The sequence below is a fragment of the Lissotriton vulgaris genome, unplaced genomic scaffold (genome assembly GCF_964263255.1).
Source record: "Lissotriton vulgaris unplaced genomic scaffold, aLisVul1.2 SCAFFOLD_5172, whole genome shotgun sequence".
NCBI lineage: Eukaryota > Metazoa > Chordata > Amphibia > Caudata > Salamandridae > Lissotriton > Lissotriton vulgaris.
Window position 1 is genome coordinate 44,102 of NW_028245279.1, and position 15,821 is coordinate 59,922.

The following is a 15,821-nucleotide window of genomic DNA, read 5'->3' on the forward strand; positions in this document are numbered from 1 at the left end:
CAATAAGCATTGTGCCAGGGAGGCCATGTGTGAGGTAAGTATAAAGTTGAATGCCCCTTGAACTTGCAACCCCTGAACATCAAGGTCCCCGAGTAAGAACACCCGAGGTCCAAACGTTACTGCCCAACGTGGGTGAAAGTTATACCAAAACATGTCTATTTGTTGGGGGGTGGAGACCCACTTACACTCGCTCAGGGCCTGTTGATGGAACCACAGCGTGCTCTAAGTTTGTGTGTGTCCCGAGCCCACCAACCCATCGTCTTTCATACATAAGTTTCATATGTTACCGACCATTGCTACGGTGGAGTCCTCAGAATTCTTCAGCCGCCTGCGCCGTGATCTTGGGGAACAGCTGTAGGCTGTCCGCGGAACCGGATACTTCCGGCTGTGTGCCTGATTTGCTGCCCATGTCGGAGTTATCCCTTGCATTGTTGGCAGCCACCGCTGCCGTCGTCAGTTGGACCACACCCGTCGATTTCCCAGAGCCGTCTATTCTCGACTTCCCAGTCGCCGCCGGTGCATTTGTATGGCTTCCTCCTGATCCGGTCCGTTGCCGCCCTTCAGTGCGCGAGGATCCTTCCCCAGCGTCTTCTTCAAACGGTTCTTGGGAGTTCGTGGGCGTCAGAGTCACCTCCATCCATTCCGCCGCTTCCTCGGGGGAGTCGAAGAAGTGTGATTTGTTCTAATACATGATCTTAAGTCGGGCAGGGAACAGCAAGGCATACTTTAAGTTCCTGTCTCGCAGTTTGCGTTTCACGCCCATGAACGTCGATCTGGCTCTTTGTACCGCTGGGGTGAAGTCTGGGTACACTGAGATAGTTTTGTTTTCATATCGTATCAGCGCTTTTTCTCTTGCCACTCTTAGGACCGCATCTCTATCCCTATGATTCAGGAGGCGTGCTATCAGTGGTCTTGGCGGTGCTCCTGGTTTGGGAGGCCTTGCCGGCATTCTGTGCGCCCTTTCAACACTGTACAATGGGGTCAGGTCTTGCGGTCCCATAATTGTCTTTAACCAGTCTTCGACAAATTGCGTTGGGTTCCTCCCCTCGCTCCGTTCCGGAATACCCAATATTTGCACGTTATTGCGGCGAGCCCACCCTTCTGCGTCATCCAGTTTGTCCCATATTTGTTTTATCTGCTTCTCCATATTCTCTAGCTTGGTTTAGTGGTCTGTTTGTTGAGGTATAAGGTCATCAAGTGCGAGTTTGTGCTCTGTTACCTTTTCGGCCAGTTTGTTATGGTCCGCTCGAAGTAGCAACAAACCAGTCGCCATATTGTCCATGCAGAGTTCCAGTGCTTCCCGGGAGGCCATTATTTCAGCTAGGATGAGGTCTAGCTTTGCGTCTTGCGTGCACTTTCCTGTTGGTGGTATAATTTCCACGTTGGAGGAGGCCAGTGGGTCCTCCGAACCAGTGGACTGGGTGTCAGCGTTCGCGCCCTGCTCTTGCATTTTGGTCCTGTGTTTCCCATTGGCTCTCGTTTACAGGGTGGCGGTGGTATGGTTCCAATTGTCCCTATCAATACATTGTCCTCCTTTCGTCAACACTCCACACCTGGCGCCACACCAAGCAGCGGGGCGGTGGCGCCTCCAGTGTAGATTCCTGTCCCCAGAAGTGACCCAGCTCCGTGCCAATGTTTGCGCACACTCGTTACTCCCGGATCAGCGGCGGGATCCAAGTGAATGGCAGCGTCGTGCCTAATACTCTAACGGGTCGTAAATACCGCCAGTGTAGTATCGTCACTGATGTTTCCCAGGGGGCCTCTTCCGTTGGTTAGGCGTTGGCGGTCATACAGTCCAGCCACCATGCACCGCTAGTAGTTCGGTATATCCCCGTGTCCCGAGGTCGTGCAGTAGCCAGATGGCCGGCGTCGGTTCAGTCCCATCCCAGCCACCGAAGCCCAATAGCCCCTATAATGGCAGGGGCGGCAATTCTGCATCGGTGGTGATCAACAAAATGGCGCCGGGCTCCACGCCCTAGTGAATGTGAGGAGCGTCTCACCGGTGCAGCGCCAGGACCCAGTGCCGAGGTGTTCGTGCGTTTGCCCTTCTTTTTGGATAGCCAGGCACCATGCGCCACGCACCCGTCGGCCACCCAACAGCGTCACCTCAGTTCAGGCCTTCTGGCGGTGGAAGCACCAGCGCCGCGTGTATACACCCCTGCTGGGTCACGGGTACCTGCTCGTGTGCGGGCGTAGGGTCATCCTCGCTTCCGCGGCCCTTTCTGCAAAACCGCTTCCAGGCAGCGCTTGTTGCCGCCGACACCTGCGCAGCGTGGTTTCCGCCGTCCTACTTCGGCCCGGCCCGGCTGGAAATCGAGGCCGCAGCTTCACTTTGTGCATCCAGGCCTCACCGGCGCCGATCGTCTCCACCACACACAGATCTTCTTTGGGACCTGCAGCTGGTCCGTGTCGGTCGGCTACCTCCACCTCGTTGTTGGCGTGCCGCGATGGGTCGGTAAGGGACCCGGGATCACAGGATATTCAGCAAGTATTGCGGGCATGGGACGGAGCTAACGCACTACACGTCGCCATGCTCAGCTCGTGGCCACGCTCCCCCTCTTAACAGTAGCTTTAGGCATAGATTACGGGCGAACATAATTACATTGGCATAGGCTGGAAAACAACCCAGGACCTCTTGGGAAATCCTAACACTTCCCTTTCAGCAGTGCGGAATGGGCGCACCAAACATGAATCTTTTTTATAGCTGTGCACAGGCGCAATCTGGATTTCACTAGGTATACCCTACGCAGGTTATGGTGCACAGAGCACCTGAACATGACCAAACTGTGCACAACTGCTGAGTACAGTTCTCTACAGGTCATTATCTAGACCAAGGTTGCACTGTGTGGGACTGGCATGAGCTGCGCTTGAGGGCGCAGCTAGAGGTGCTGTATGCCCCACTCAATACCGCTAATCAGGTATCCTGTTTTACCGTTCTCTGGAGACGCTGGGTCCTGTGCCAGATTGAGGATACTCCAGCGTAACACAATAAAGATGCGTTCCCAGAGGGACTCTTTATAGGCCCTGGAGAGAGAAAAGATTTGTGTATTAGACAGAATGGCCTACTACCAGGTCCAGGCCGCAAAACGCACCAACTTTGTTTTCTTCCCAGCTGCACCGCACAAGTTTCAGGTGCTGGAAAGCTTTTTGATTATACCTTCTCCCCACAAATTGATCACATGGCTATACTCTGAAATGCAGCGCACAGAAACAGTATGCACCCCTAAAGCGCATCAGGATTGGGAGACCCAGATGGGCATATCTGTTTCAGAAGAACATTGGGTATTCTGTAGGCATGGGCGTAAAATCCGTTCCGCTCGCGGATTTTGCGGATTTTCGGTAAATCCGCAATCCGCGAGATTCGCGGATTTCCCGCAAAATCCGCAAATCCGCGCGCTGCGGATTTTTTGCTTGTGTTCGCACTGCTCGCGGCCCGCGGCGCGGGCAGCAACAATCTCGCACTCGCGAAATTCCAAAAAATAATAAAAATGGCGGAGGAGTGAAGGAAGGAAGTGGCCCAGTCTCCAACTTCCTGTTCCTGTCCAGCAAGTTCCTCCCATTGGGGAGGGGTGAAGGAAGTGCCCCAGTCTCCAACTTCCTGTTCCTGTTTCCTTTCCTGGCCATTTTGGATTCGATCTTGACTGGGAAGGATTACTTTTTGTGGATGCTGCTGGATATTTGGATTTGAGGCCTTTTGGATTCAAAATTTGATTTCACAAGTAAGTTGATAAGTTGATGTTGTTTTTGGTGATTTTTGTGTGTGTTAATCGACTTTTGGGGTGGTGTTGGGGGCTGGCTATGTTGGTGGTGGGCCATTTGTAATAACTTTTGGATTCGAAATTTGATTTCGCAAATAAGTTGATAAGTTGATTTTCTTTGTGGTGATTTTTGTGTGTGTTTTCCGACTTTTGGGGTGGTTTTGGTGATTTAGCGGGTATTTTGCTGCGTTCGCGTCGTGAAGCAACAATCTCGCACTCGCTAAATTGCAAAAAGTGCAATTCTGCACCAGAAAACCACCAGCAGGCAGCATAAACCTTCTGAAACTTGATGGATGGCATTGGATTGTGGTGATTTGTGTTGTCTTTTTTGACTTTTTGGTGTAGGGGTTGGGGGCTGGCTATGTTGGGTGGGGCCATTTTGAAGCATGGTCCTCCTGGCCATGTGGATGGGGGTCAAGCGGCCATTTTGAAGGCAGGCAGTGAGCTTTGTGCCATAGGCCTGCACCCATTTTTCCTTGCTTTCACCCCTTGTGCCCAGGTTGAGTCAGTGGTACATGAAACTAACTACATGCCTCTCTGTGGGCTCTCTTGGATCAATGTTGAATTCCTGTTTCCCAAAAATGTAGCAATTCTTATTTTTGATATTTCCATATTGTGGTGTGCACGTGTGTATTCGAAATTTGATTTCACAAGTAAGTTGATAAGTTGATTTTCTTTGTGGTGATTTTTGTGTGTGTTTTCTGACTTTTGCGGTTGTTTTGGTGATTTAGCGGGTGTTTTGCCGCGTTCGCGTCGTGAAGCAACAATCTCGCACTCGCTAAATTGCAAAAAGTGCAATTCTGCACCAGAAAACCACCAGCAGGCAGCATAAACCTTCTGAAACTTGATGGATGGCATTGGAATGTGGTGATTTGTGTTGTCTTTTTTGACTTTTTGGAGTAGGGGTTGGGGGCTGGCTATGTTGGGTGGGGCCATTTTGAGGCATGGTCCTCCTGGCCATGTGGATGGGGGTCAAGCGGCCATTTTGAAGGCAGGCAGTGAGCTTTGTGCCATAGGCCTGCACCCATTTTTCCTTGCTTTCACCCCTTGTGCCCAGGTTGAGTCAGTGGTACATGAAACTAACTACATGCCTCTCTGTGGGCTCTCTTGGATCAATGTTGAATTCCTGTTTCCCAAAAATGTAGCAATTCCTATTTTTGATATTTCCATATTGTGGTGTGCACGTGTGTATTCGAAATTTGATTTCACAAGTAAGTTGATAAGTTGATTTTCTTTGTGGTGATTTTTGTGTGTGTTTTCCGACTTTTGCGGTTGTTTTGGTGATTTAGCGGGTGTTTTGCCGCGTTCGCGTCGTGAAGCAACAATCTCGCACTCGCTAAATTGCAAAAAGTGCAATTCTGCACCAGAAAACCACCAGCAGGCAGCATAAACCTTCTGAAACTTGATGGATGGCATTGGAATGTGGTGATTTGTGTTGTCTTTTTTGACTTTTTGGAGTAGGGGTTGGGGGCTGGCTATGTTGGGTGGGGCCATTTTGAGGCATGGTCCTCCTGGCCATGTGGATGGGGGTCAAGCGGCCATTTTGAAGGCAGGCAGTGAGCTTTGTGCCATAGGCCTGCACCCATTTTTCCTTGCTTTCACCCCTTGTGCCCAGGTTGAGTCAGTGGTACATGAAACTAACTACATGCCTCTCTGTGGGCTCTCTTGGATCAATGTTGAATTCCTGTTTCCCAAAAATGTAGCAATTCTTATTTTTGATATTTCCATATTGTGGTGTGCACGTGTGTATTCGAAATTTGATTTCACAAGAAAGTTGATAAGTTGATTTTCTTTGTGGTGATTTTTGTGTGTGTTTTCCGACTTTTGCGGTTGTTTTGGTGATTTAGCGGGTGTTTTGCCGCGTTCGCGTCGTGAAGCAACAATCTCGCACTCGCTAAATTGCAAAAAGTGCAATTCTGCACCAGAAAACCACCAGCAGGCAGCATAAACCTTCTGAAACTTGATGGATGGCATTGGAATGTGGTGATTTGTGTTGTCTTTTTTGACTTTTTGGAGTAGGGGTTGGGGGCTGGCTATGTTGGGTGGGGCCATTTTGAGGCATGGTCCTCCTGGGCATGTGGATGGGGGTCAAGCGGACATTTTGAAGGCAGGCAGTGAGCTTTGTGCCATAGGCCTGCACCCATTTTTCCTTGCTTTCACCCCTTGTGCCCAGGTTGAGTCAGTGGTACATGAAACTACATGCCTCTCTGTGGGCTCTCTTGGTTCAATGTTGAATTCCTGTTTCCCAAAAATGTAGCAATTCTTATTTTTGATATTTCCATATTGTGGTGTGCACGTGTGTATTCGAAATTTGATTTCACAAGTAAGTTGATAAGTTGATTTTCTTTGTGGTGATTTTTGTGTGTGTTTTCCGACTTTTGCGGTTGTTTTGGTGATTTAGCGGGTGTTTTGCCGCGTTCGCGTCGTGAAGCAACAATCTCGCACTCGCTAAATTGCAAAAAGTGCAATTCTGCACCAGAAAACCACCAGCAGGCAGCATAAACCTTCTGAAACTTGATGGATGGCATTGGAATGTGGTGATTTGTGTTGTCTTTTTTGACTTTTTGGAGTAGGGGTTGGGGGCTGGCTATGTTGGGTGGGGCCATTTTGAGGCATGGTCCTCCTGGCCATGTGGATGGGGGTCAAGCGGACATTTTGAAGGCAGGCAGTGAGCTTTGTGCCATAGGCCTGCACCCATTTTTCCTTGCTTTCACCCCTTGTGCCCAGGTTGAGTCAGTGGTACATGAAACTAACTACATGCCTCTCTGTGGGCTCTCTTGGATCAATGTTGAATTCCTGTTTCCCAAAAATGTAGCAATTCTTATTTTTGATATTTCCATATTGTGGTGTGCACGTGTGTATTCATAAATGCCTACTTGCAAACTATTAATTGAAGCGCCACATATGCAACATATATTTAACTGATGTTCCTCTGTCTTCGTTTGCTTTTAGGTGCACAAAGTCAAGAACTCCGCATCATCGTTGAGCATCAGTGCCAGGAAGAAGTCCTGCTGCGGCCTGCTGTTCCGACATCTGAAGAAGAATCAGAAGATGGGTCCGAAAAGAGGTGCCCGTAGCTCCTCTTGCAAGAAAGATGTCTCTACTAAGGAGAAGAAGAAGCAAGTGGCACCACTTACCAAGGAGTCTGCTGCCTCGACCACTAAATTTATGTGGAAAAAAGAACCAAAGTCCACCATGAGTGCTGCACAGGTAGCCTGTTTATTGGTTCAATCACCAACGACCAGTGATGTTGGCTCAAGTACTATTCAACAACCAAAGCCGCAACAACAACTGCATGAGCTAACAGTACAAGCACAAGTACATGCGCAAGGAGCTGTCCGAGAAGGAGCTGGCCGAGAAGGAGCTGGCCGAGAAGGAGCTGGCCGAGAAGGAGCTGGCCGAGAAGGAGCTGGCCGAGAAGGGGAAGGCCGAGAAGGGGAAGGCCGAGAAGGGGAAGGCCGAGAAGGGGAAGGCCGAGAAGGGGAAGGCCGAGAAGGAGAAGGCCGAGAAGGAGAAGGCCGAGAAGGAGAAGGCCGAGAAGGAGAAGGCCGAGAAGGAGAAGGCCGAGAAGGCGAGGTCCATGGAGAGTTGCAAGTAGAGGTCAGTGAAGAGGGCCATGTAGCGGCGCATGGAGCGGTGCAAGTGGCCACAATGGTTGTTCTTCCCGAAGTCGGGGCACAGGAGGAAATTGACTTTGGAGCCGGGGTATCAAGTCAGGAAGACGAAGCCACTCCTCCTGATGATTCATTTTCTCCCAGCTCCCCAGCAAGGAAAAGATCAAGGAGGGTGTGTAGAAGTTCCTCTTCAAGCCCCGCTCCCTCAGATGATCTGCATCAAGATTGGCAACCATCTCCGACGTCTGAGAGGGAGGCACACCATGAGCTGAGAAAGGTATCAAATGTTAAAAGGAAGGGCCCCGGAAAGCTCATACTTATGGATCCGAACGTCGGACTTGATGAAGTGGTGCATTCTGATGTTGATGAACAGGATGACAGCAATGACCTAGTCATCACACACGTCATTCCAGCCACACCGGCCATGCAGCAGACAGACATTTATACCCTATCCCGACGTCATGCTGAGCGTGACCCTGGCGATGTTGCACTGGTAGCACCACCAACGCAGTCATGTAGTACAAGTTCACCAAAACCTACAGCTCCCATATTTTCTCCCCAGAGGGGAACTCCATCCAGCTCGACTCCCTCAAGTAGGGTTGCTGCAATAATTGCACAACCCAGTAGAGGTCTGCAAGGCTCATCCACCACTGCTTCATCTGGCATTGGCAGTATCATCACCTCGTGCGGCAAAACCAGAAGTTTCCAGTCCCCAGTTTGGAACTATTTTAGTGTCCATGCAAAGCATGATAACCTAGCCATTTGTTCCATTTGCACGATTACAGTTAGCCGCGGTAAGATTGGTACCAACTATGGTACCGGAGGCCAGCTAGGTCATCTTGAAAGAAGGCACTCTGTAGAATGGTTTGCGCACCTAGCAAACATCAAGGCAAAGGAATCCCAAAGGGCAAGTGGCCAAAATAAACCCGTACTAGGTGTTTCATCTGAAGATGACGGGGAGGTAGAAGAAGCGTCAGACATTTATCCGGGCGCACCCAGTACCCCTGGCAGCACCACACCCTCCGGAACACATAGGAGGCACACTGAGAGTCTGGGAGACACACCAATGCGGAAAATGTCAACACTGAGCAGAAGTGGGTCGAAGAAGGCATCAGCATCATCCATTAAACTTGTCCAGCGCAGCATTACAGACATGTTCTCCTCAGATGCGCCATTTCAACGCAACCACCCAATTGTGCGCCTGTATAACACTAAGCTGGCTAAAATGCTAGCGGTGGACCTTCTCCCTTTTTCGTTTGTCGAAGGTGTGGGTTTTCTTGAACTCGTGGCAACACTGGCCCCTAAATGGAAGGTTCCTAGCCGGTTCTATTTTGCCAGGGTTGCTGTTCCAGCACTACATAAAGAGGTGCTTGAGTTGGTTGGGGCAGCTTTGCAGAAGAGTGCTGTTCACACTATACACCTGACAACAGACATGTGGACCAGTTGCCAAGCCCTTGATTACATGTGCATCACTGCACACTGGGTCTCTTTTTCAGGGGTTGCTAAACGGATAAATGCAGGTGGTGACTTAGTCGACATTTTTAAGGGTGCTCGTAAACATGCAACATTAGCCATGTTTGGCATGGAGAAAACTCATACTGCAGACAACATTTTGCATGACTTTAACAAAAAGGTCTTGCAATGGCTGCCCAAAAGAAATTGCAAGGTTGGTTATGTTTCTACTGATAATGGCAGCAATGTAGTTAAGGCCATGGCAGACGGTGACTATTTCAGAGTGCCGTGTTTGGCGCACTGTATGAACCTTGTCGTGCAAAAGTTCTTGAAAAAAGAACCTGCAGTCGACAAAATACTGACCATCTGCAGAAGAATATGCACACATTTCAACCATTCTTTTAAGGCCCGGAAGGAGCTGAGGCGCCAGCAAAATGTATGTAGAATGCCAGTGAAAGCACTTATCCAGGAGGTGGCAACACGTTGGAACTCAACCTTCTACATGCTTGAGCGTCTGCATGAGCTGTTTCCAGTAGTTAATGAGTATTTCTACAACCTGGGTGGTGATCCGACAGAAATGATGCTAGCGGTGGAGCAATGGCAGCTAGTTAAAAGCCTGACAGACATGCTTCGTCCTTTTGAGGTCTTCACGCGTGAAGTCAGCAGGGAGGACTGTTCTTTGAGCAAAGCTATCCCATTGTTGCTGAAGCTCGAGCACCAAGTCAAGGTGGTGTCTTCAGAATTAAAGGATGCGGGAAAGAATGAAGCATATGAGTTGGCGCAGAGATTATTACAACGCCTAGTTAGCAATAAACGGCTTGTAAATATCAAGAAACAACAGCACTACATTTGTGCTACTATTCTGGATCCACGTTACAGAAAGCCATTGTTAGGAAAAGTATTAATTCCTTTTGAAACTTCAGATGTTACAGAGTACAAAGGTTGGCTAGCTCGGTCAGCCATTCGTTTTGAAAGAGAGAGGAAGGAAACTGTAGGAGAAGACAGTACTAGTGAATCAGCAGGCCAACAGGCGTCGGATAAAAGCACTTCTGTGCCTGTGGCAGAAGTGAGTGTCTTTTCCTCTGAGCCGTTAACCACACCAGCAACCGTATCATCTGCACCAGGCACAGGCGATATGTCTGAAGAGGATTGGCTAAGTCAGCTAGGGTTTGCTTGTCCCAGAAAGGACACAGAAGTGCAAAGTACAGGAATGCGGGAGAACATTGTTTCAATGGTGCAGGCCTACCTGGATGACTCAACAGCGGTCAATATTACTGAGGACCCATTGGCGTATTGGCATGGGAAAAGAAACATATGGCGAGAGCTCACCAACCTGGCTATCAATTACTTGTCTTGCCCACTCGCAAGCGTGTCTTCAGAACGTGTTTTTAGTTCTGCTGGTGGCATTGTGACTTCCAAAAGGTCCCGCCTCTTGCCCGCAAATGTGGAGCGGCTCACCTTGATAAAGATGAACCAGCACTTCATACCACCAGATTACAAAGTACGAGAATGCACGCAGGAAGAAGAGGACACCGACCTACCTGAGGAAAGTTCTCCTCAGTTACCACAAGTACTACCGACTGAATTTGCAGAGTATGAGGACGAGTTCATTTTCCCTGACACCGAGTTCTGAAAATGAGTCAATGATTCATTAACTTTATTTTTAGTTCGACTCCTTATTCACTTTTATTCCTGTGTGTCTGTCTTTCTTTGTTTACCAAGTGCTTGATCCCATTCACAACAAAACTGTAATCACCCAATCAAAGAACAAGCCCATCAGCAGAACTGTCTTGCCGCAGCATTCATCAGGTTCACAAGTTAATTGCCAAGAACTCAGTCCTGGTCGTCTATCCTCCTCCTCCAGACTCATTCTATCCATTTCCCGTAATGCTGATGCCTGGATTCCGCACAATGAAGAAACTTACGTTGACGAGTTGCTGCAGAACGCTTTAGGACACTGTGAATTCCAGGTGGAGACAACCCTCAACAAACACAAATTACAGGTAAGATAAGCGTTTGGATGGGAGGTAGCATAATGGAGTATTAGGAGGAGAGGCGAGAGAGTGACAGTGGTACTACTAGTAAACTCCTAGGACTCTTGATTATGGGAACTCTGTGACAGGCATTTAACTTTGGAAAAACATTTGGCCAACTACAGGTTGCTTTTGCTTTGCAGAAAATCCACGCCGGGAAACTCCAGTTGGGGCCCTGCTGCAGAACGCTTTAGGACACTGAGAATTCCAGGTGGAGACAACCCTCAACAAACACAAATTACAGGTAAGATAAGCGTTTGGATGGGAGGTAGCATAATGGAGTATTAGGAGGAGAGGCGAGAGAGTGACAGTGGTACTACTAGTAAACTCCTAGGACTCTTGATTATGGGAACTCTGTGACAGGCATTTAACTTTGGAAAAACATTTGGCCAACTACAGGTTGCTTTTGCTTTGCAGAAAATCCACGCCGGGAAACTCCAGTTGGGGCCCTGCTGCAGAACGCTTTAGGACACTGAGAATTCCAGGTGGAGACAACCCTCAACAAACACAAATTACAGGTAAGATAAGCGTTTGGATGGGAGGTAGCATAATGGAGTATTAGGAGAAGAGGCGAGAGAGTGACAGTGGTACTACTAGTAAACTCCTAGGACTCTTGATTATGGGAACTCTGTGACAGGCATTTAACTTTGGAAAAACATTTGGCCAACTACAGGTGAATCAACACGATGACAGTGTTCCGTAAAACAAACTTACTGCAAAACCACCACCCACCAGGCTCAAAAGTAGTAAAAAACAGCTATGCTCAGATAAAGTTTGAAAAAGTATATTTTTATATCCCTAACAAAATGAACTCCCGCAAGACCCTCCCTAACCCCAACAAATAAATAGTCCATCAAAAGTCCCCAAAAACCCCAACTCCCAATTCCCACCCCCCAAAAGTCTCTAAAAAAGGGGCAAGGGACACTCTACGGATGCAGGTTGTTGAATTTGGCCTCCAGGGCATCAAACTTCTCCTGGATGATGGCTTGATCTAAACGGAGGCCCTCCACCAGATTGTGATACTCCTTCCATCTCTGGACCTCCGCCTCTAGGTTGGACACTCTGCGGAGTGCAAGGCGCAAGCGAGCCTTTACAGTACTGTGAGGAGGTGCAGCCTTTGCTGCTCGGCGGTGGCGTCTTCCAGCACGGCTCCGGTTGGCTGGAGCACTGCGCTTACCGGCAGAACGTGGGGTCACGGAGGAGGATGCAGAAGATGTTACACTGGAGTGCGTGTCGTCCCCCTCCATTTCCACCAGCCGGCGATATTGCGCAACAGTGGCATCCAGCCTCCGTTGCCGGGCAAGTACAGCCCGCATACTCCTGCTCGGTTTCCATGTTTTGGTATTACCAACTATAAGAAGAAAGAAAAACATAATCTGTAACGAATGCTCTTTAAAAATATGATTAACACAAAATGATTCAGCAGGAAGTTGTGTCACAGTACAACTAGCAACTAGCCAGCGCAGTACAAAACTATTGAGGCCAGTATCATGGGCGTCCGCATGGAGGGGCAAGGGGGGGGGCGCTTGAATCACCATTTCCCTTCCCACAACTCACTTGTATCCTTGGTTTGGTGCTCTTTCATATGAAAGAGATCTGGCAGAAGTGAGTGACTTTTCCTCTGAGCCGTTAACCACACCAGCAACCGTATCATCTGCACCAGGCCCAGGCGATATGTCTCTATCTCTCTCTCTGTCTCCCTCTGTCTCCCTCTACCTCGCTGTCTCTCTCTCTGTCTCCCTCCCTCACCCTCCCTCTGGCTCCCTCCCTCTCTCTCTCCTTCTGTCTTCCTCTCTCTCTGCCTCTATCTGTCTGTCGGTCCCAGGCTGCTGTAATTACCATATTGTAATTTGTCACTGGTCCAGCACTGGATACAAATCATATGCTATCTAAGAGTCAGATAGTACCATGATCCAGCTTACCTGTACTCCACACCACCGCTGCCTGCTTCCTCACAGTCTGATTGTCCACTTGCGCCGCATCCTCCCCAGAGTCGCCCTCAGACTCCGAGTCGATGACGATCACGTCCGAGCTGGCCCCGCCACCAGCTGTTCCACCTAAAAAATATATTTAAGACTGTTAGATTACACCAATCACTAGTATTTGGTCTAGGAATGAAGAAGTTTGATAACAGAAAAAATAATTGACTGTCTACTCTAGTCTAAAGTAAAAATGTCCCTCCTTCCAGGGAAGGCTGTTGTCTTGCTGCACTTTTTTGTCACAATTGATGAATGCTTGCTTAATTTTAACACACATCTTTTTTCTCTGAACAGACAGACGCTGGACTTCTACGGACAAGAGCAACCAACTAAACCAGGTGAAAGCTCGGCTCGACCACAAGACATGTGTTCCATTACTCATCAACTCAGCACCAAGCACTTTTCCTTTTCCAGCTAACTTTATTTTAATATATGTGTTCACTTTTACTTTTTTTAATAAAGCTTTTAAACTTGAATAGACTCTGTGGTTTTTGGTCCTCCAAGCTAGAGTGACTGAGAGAAAGGTTTTGTAATTTTTGCAAGGAGGAGTCCGTGCCGCTGACACTACCGAGTTTATACTATAGTATACAGTGTGCCAAACACGCCACTCTGAAATATTATTACTCTGGTCTTTGGTGTCCATAGTAAGGTTTGTGGAGAATTGTCCCTGCAACAGTAGTATTATTGATTTAGCTCCTATCCAAACACTGTTTCGAAAATTTAAATTAGGAACGCTTGGACAACAATAGGTCCTCTATATTTAAATGAAAACTTACTGGGGCCAGCAAAGGAGCACTCGCCGCCCTGGCCTGCATCATCCTCCTCCTTTGGAGCCACTGCATCCGCTGTTTCTGTCCGCTTGCCCCTGGGCGGACCTGACGTACAACATGAAAGAAAGAACAGAAAAAAATGATGATTGCTGCTTGTCGATGTCCTTGTCAACCAAATCAAACATTTAGAAAGAACAAGAACCAACTATTTTAGCCAAAAAGAGGGCTACAAAGGAAGGACTGCACCTGAGCCTCTACTCAGTCATTTAGGACAATGATGCGTCACTGAAACCCTGCGCCTGCATGAAGCAGGCTTACGGCTTGACGCAGCATTGCTGGAGCTGCGCCATCGTTGCAACGCAACTCCATCAATGAGCCGCCTTTACGGCACCGATGCGTAACGCTTCGGTGACGTTTTGGCACCATGGCGTGCCGCATTGAAAATACGGCGCACCATGGGTGGTGCTGGCGTGCCTCACACTTTGCAGGGATGCACAGGTAATGCACTTAGGGGCATACTTACGAGTTCTGGGCTGCACACCTCCAGAGGTGCACCAGAACATAATGCGTAACTCAAAACTAACCTTGCGTCACGGCAGATGCGCCGCAATTACAATGCGGCAAACCCTGGCGCAAGGGTAGGCAGATGCGTGATGCATCTCGTGACGAAAGAGGGGCGCATCTCTAGAGTCGCGTCGCAGGCGCGATGCAACTATAGCAATGCTCAGGGATGCCCAATACTCAACATACCGCATCAGTCCTTTAGCAAGCAGGCATAAAGAATTGACGTAGCAGCGTCGCAGAAGTGCCTGCGTTAAATCTTGTAGATTTCACGCAGGCACTTTTGCGAGGCGCACATCTGCCTGACCGCCACCCCCCCCCCCCCCCCCCCCCTGCGTGGCAACGCACCCATTGTGGCGCAGGCCCAGGTCTTAACGTGGCGCATCTCCTTAGAAGCATCACGTTGTACATGACTCGCTGGGATGCGCCACGTTTACGTCGCTGTGCGTCAGGTAAGGCAGCGTAAACGTGGCACAAGGGGCTTGTAAATCTGCCCCTTTGTGTCTAGCATTACGCAGTTCTGTAAAGTACACTCATACATTACTCAGCCCAATTAAATGAACACAAAATAGAAAACAAATAAGCAGTGGCACCGCCACAGAGAAAGAGAGCAGTGCACCTGAAATGCACAGAAGATTTTGAAATATTAATTTAGCTCTCCTATCAATGTAATCAGCAGCATTATTGCTCTTTGTAAAAAAATTAAAGCAAACATTTGCAATATTAACACACAGAGCAGGAGAAAAAACTGAGTAGTGAGTGATGAAAAAATTGCTACTACTACTCACCAAGCCCGGGGACCTCCACTCCCAGCAGATCGAGCAGGTCGTGCTCCCGCTCCAGAATATCGGTCCAGCGGTGGGTCACCTGATTATAGGTGCGCTGGACCCCCGTGATCTTAAAAAGGGCCCGGCACACCTGCCCCCACCGCTTCCAACGCTCCTGGCTGTTGGTATAACCGGCAGCAATCCTGCCGCCTGCTGCGATGGTCCTCGGGAGACGGCGCTGCACAAAATAAACGAGTGTGCCCACCTCCTCAGGGCTGAAGATCTCCCTGGGCACCACCATTTCCGCCCTCAAGCGGCCACACGGGAGCCGGGCACGGGCTGCGGTGCCCGGCTTGGGCAGCTTGACAGCTGTCTTCACCATGTTCTGGGCAGGTAAGGAGATAAAATGAAAAAGAATAGGAGTAGAGAAGAAGGAAATAAAAGTTTAAAAAGTACTTGAAAAGTAAACAAAAGTAGCCTAAAACACAAAAATATAGACCTAAAAAACAAGAGGGATAGAAAAAAAGTTTAATAGATCAAAAACAAAATAAAATAAGCAAAGGATGGCAGAGATATACAGAGGATAGAAACACCATGCCCAGACACATAGGAATGAATGAAAAACAAGATGGCGGCCGATCACGTGAGCGTAAGTAGGTTCTCACGCGATTTCTCTCGCGAACTCGTGCGAACTTGTATTCGCAAGGCGCTCATCGCGCGAGACTACACATAGCGGGCGGAAACGGAAAAACGTCACGCAAACAAAATGGCGGCGCCCAGAAACCTTGGGGTAACTCGCACGAGTTCGCGGCTTACACGATCGATTTCGCACGACGCCGCGCCTCGCGAATAGTGCGAAATTACCGAAAAACGAGTTTTGCAAAAGG

At 48.9% G+C, this 15,821-nt stretch overlaps 1 long non-coding RNA gene across 1 annotated transcript; it reads right to left on the reverse strand.

Moving 5' to 3' along the window:
* Positions 1-12,146: 12,146 nt before the first annotated feature.
* LOC147666490 (uncharacterized) lies at positions 12,147-13,824 on the reverse strand. The gene is made up of 3 exons (XR_015304763.1): positions 13,613-13,824; positions 12,780-12,914; positions 12,147-12,208 (listed from the first exon to the last, which is right to left on the reverse strand). It is a non-coding gene; the product is annotated as an uncharacterized LOC147666490 (long non-coding RNA).
* Positions 13,825-15,821: the final 1,997 nt, after the last annotated feature.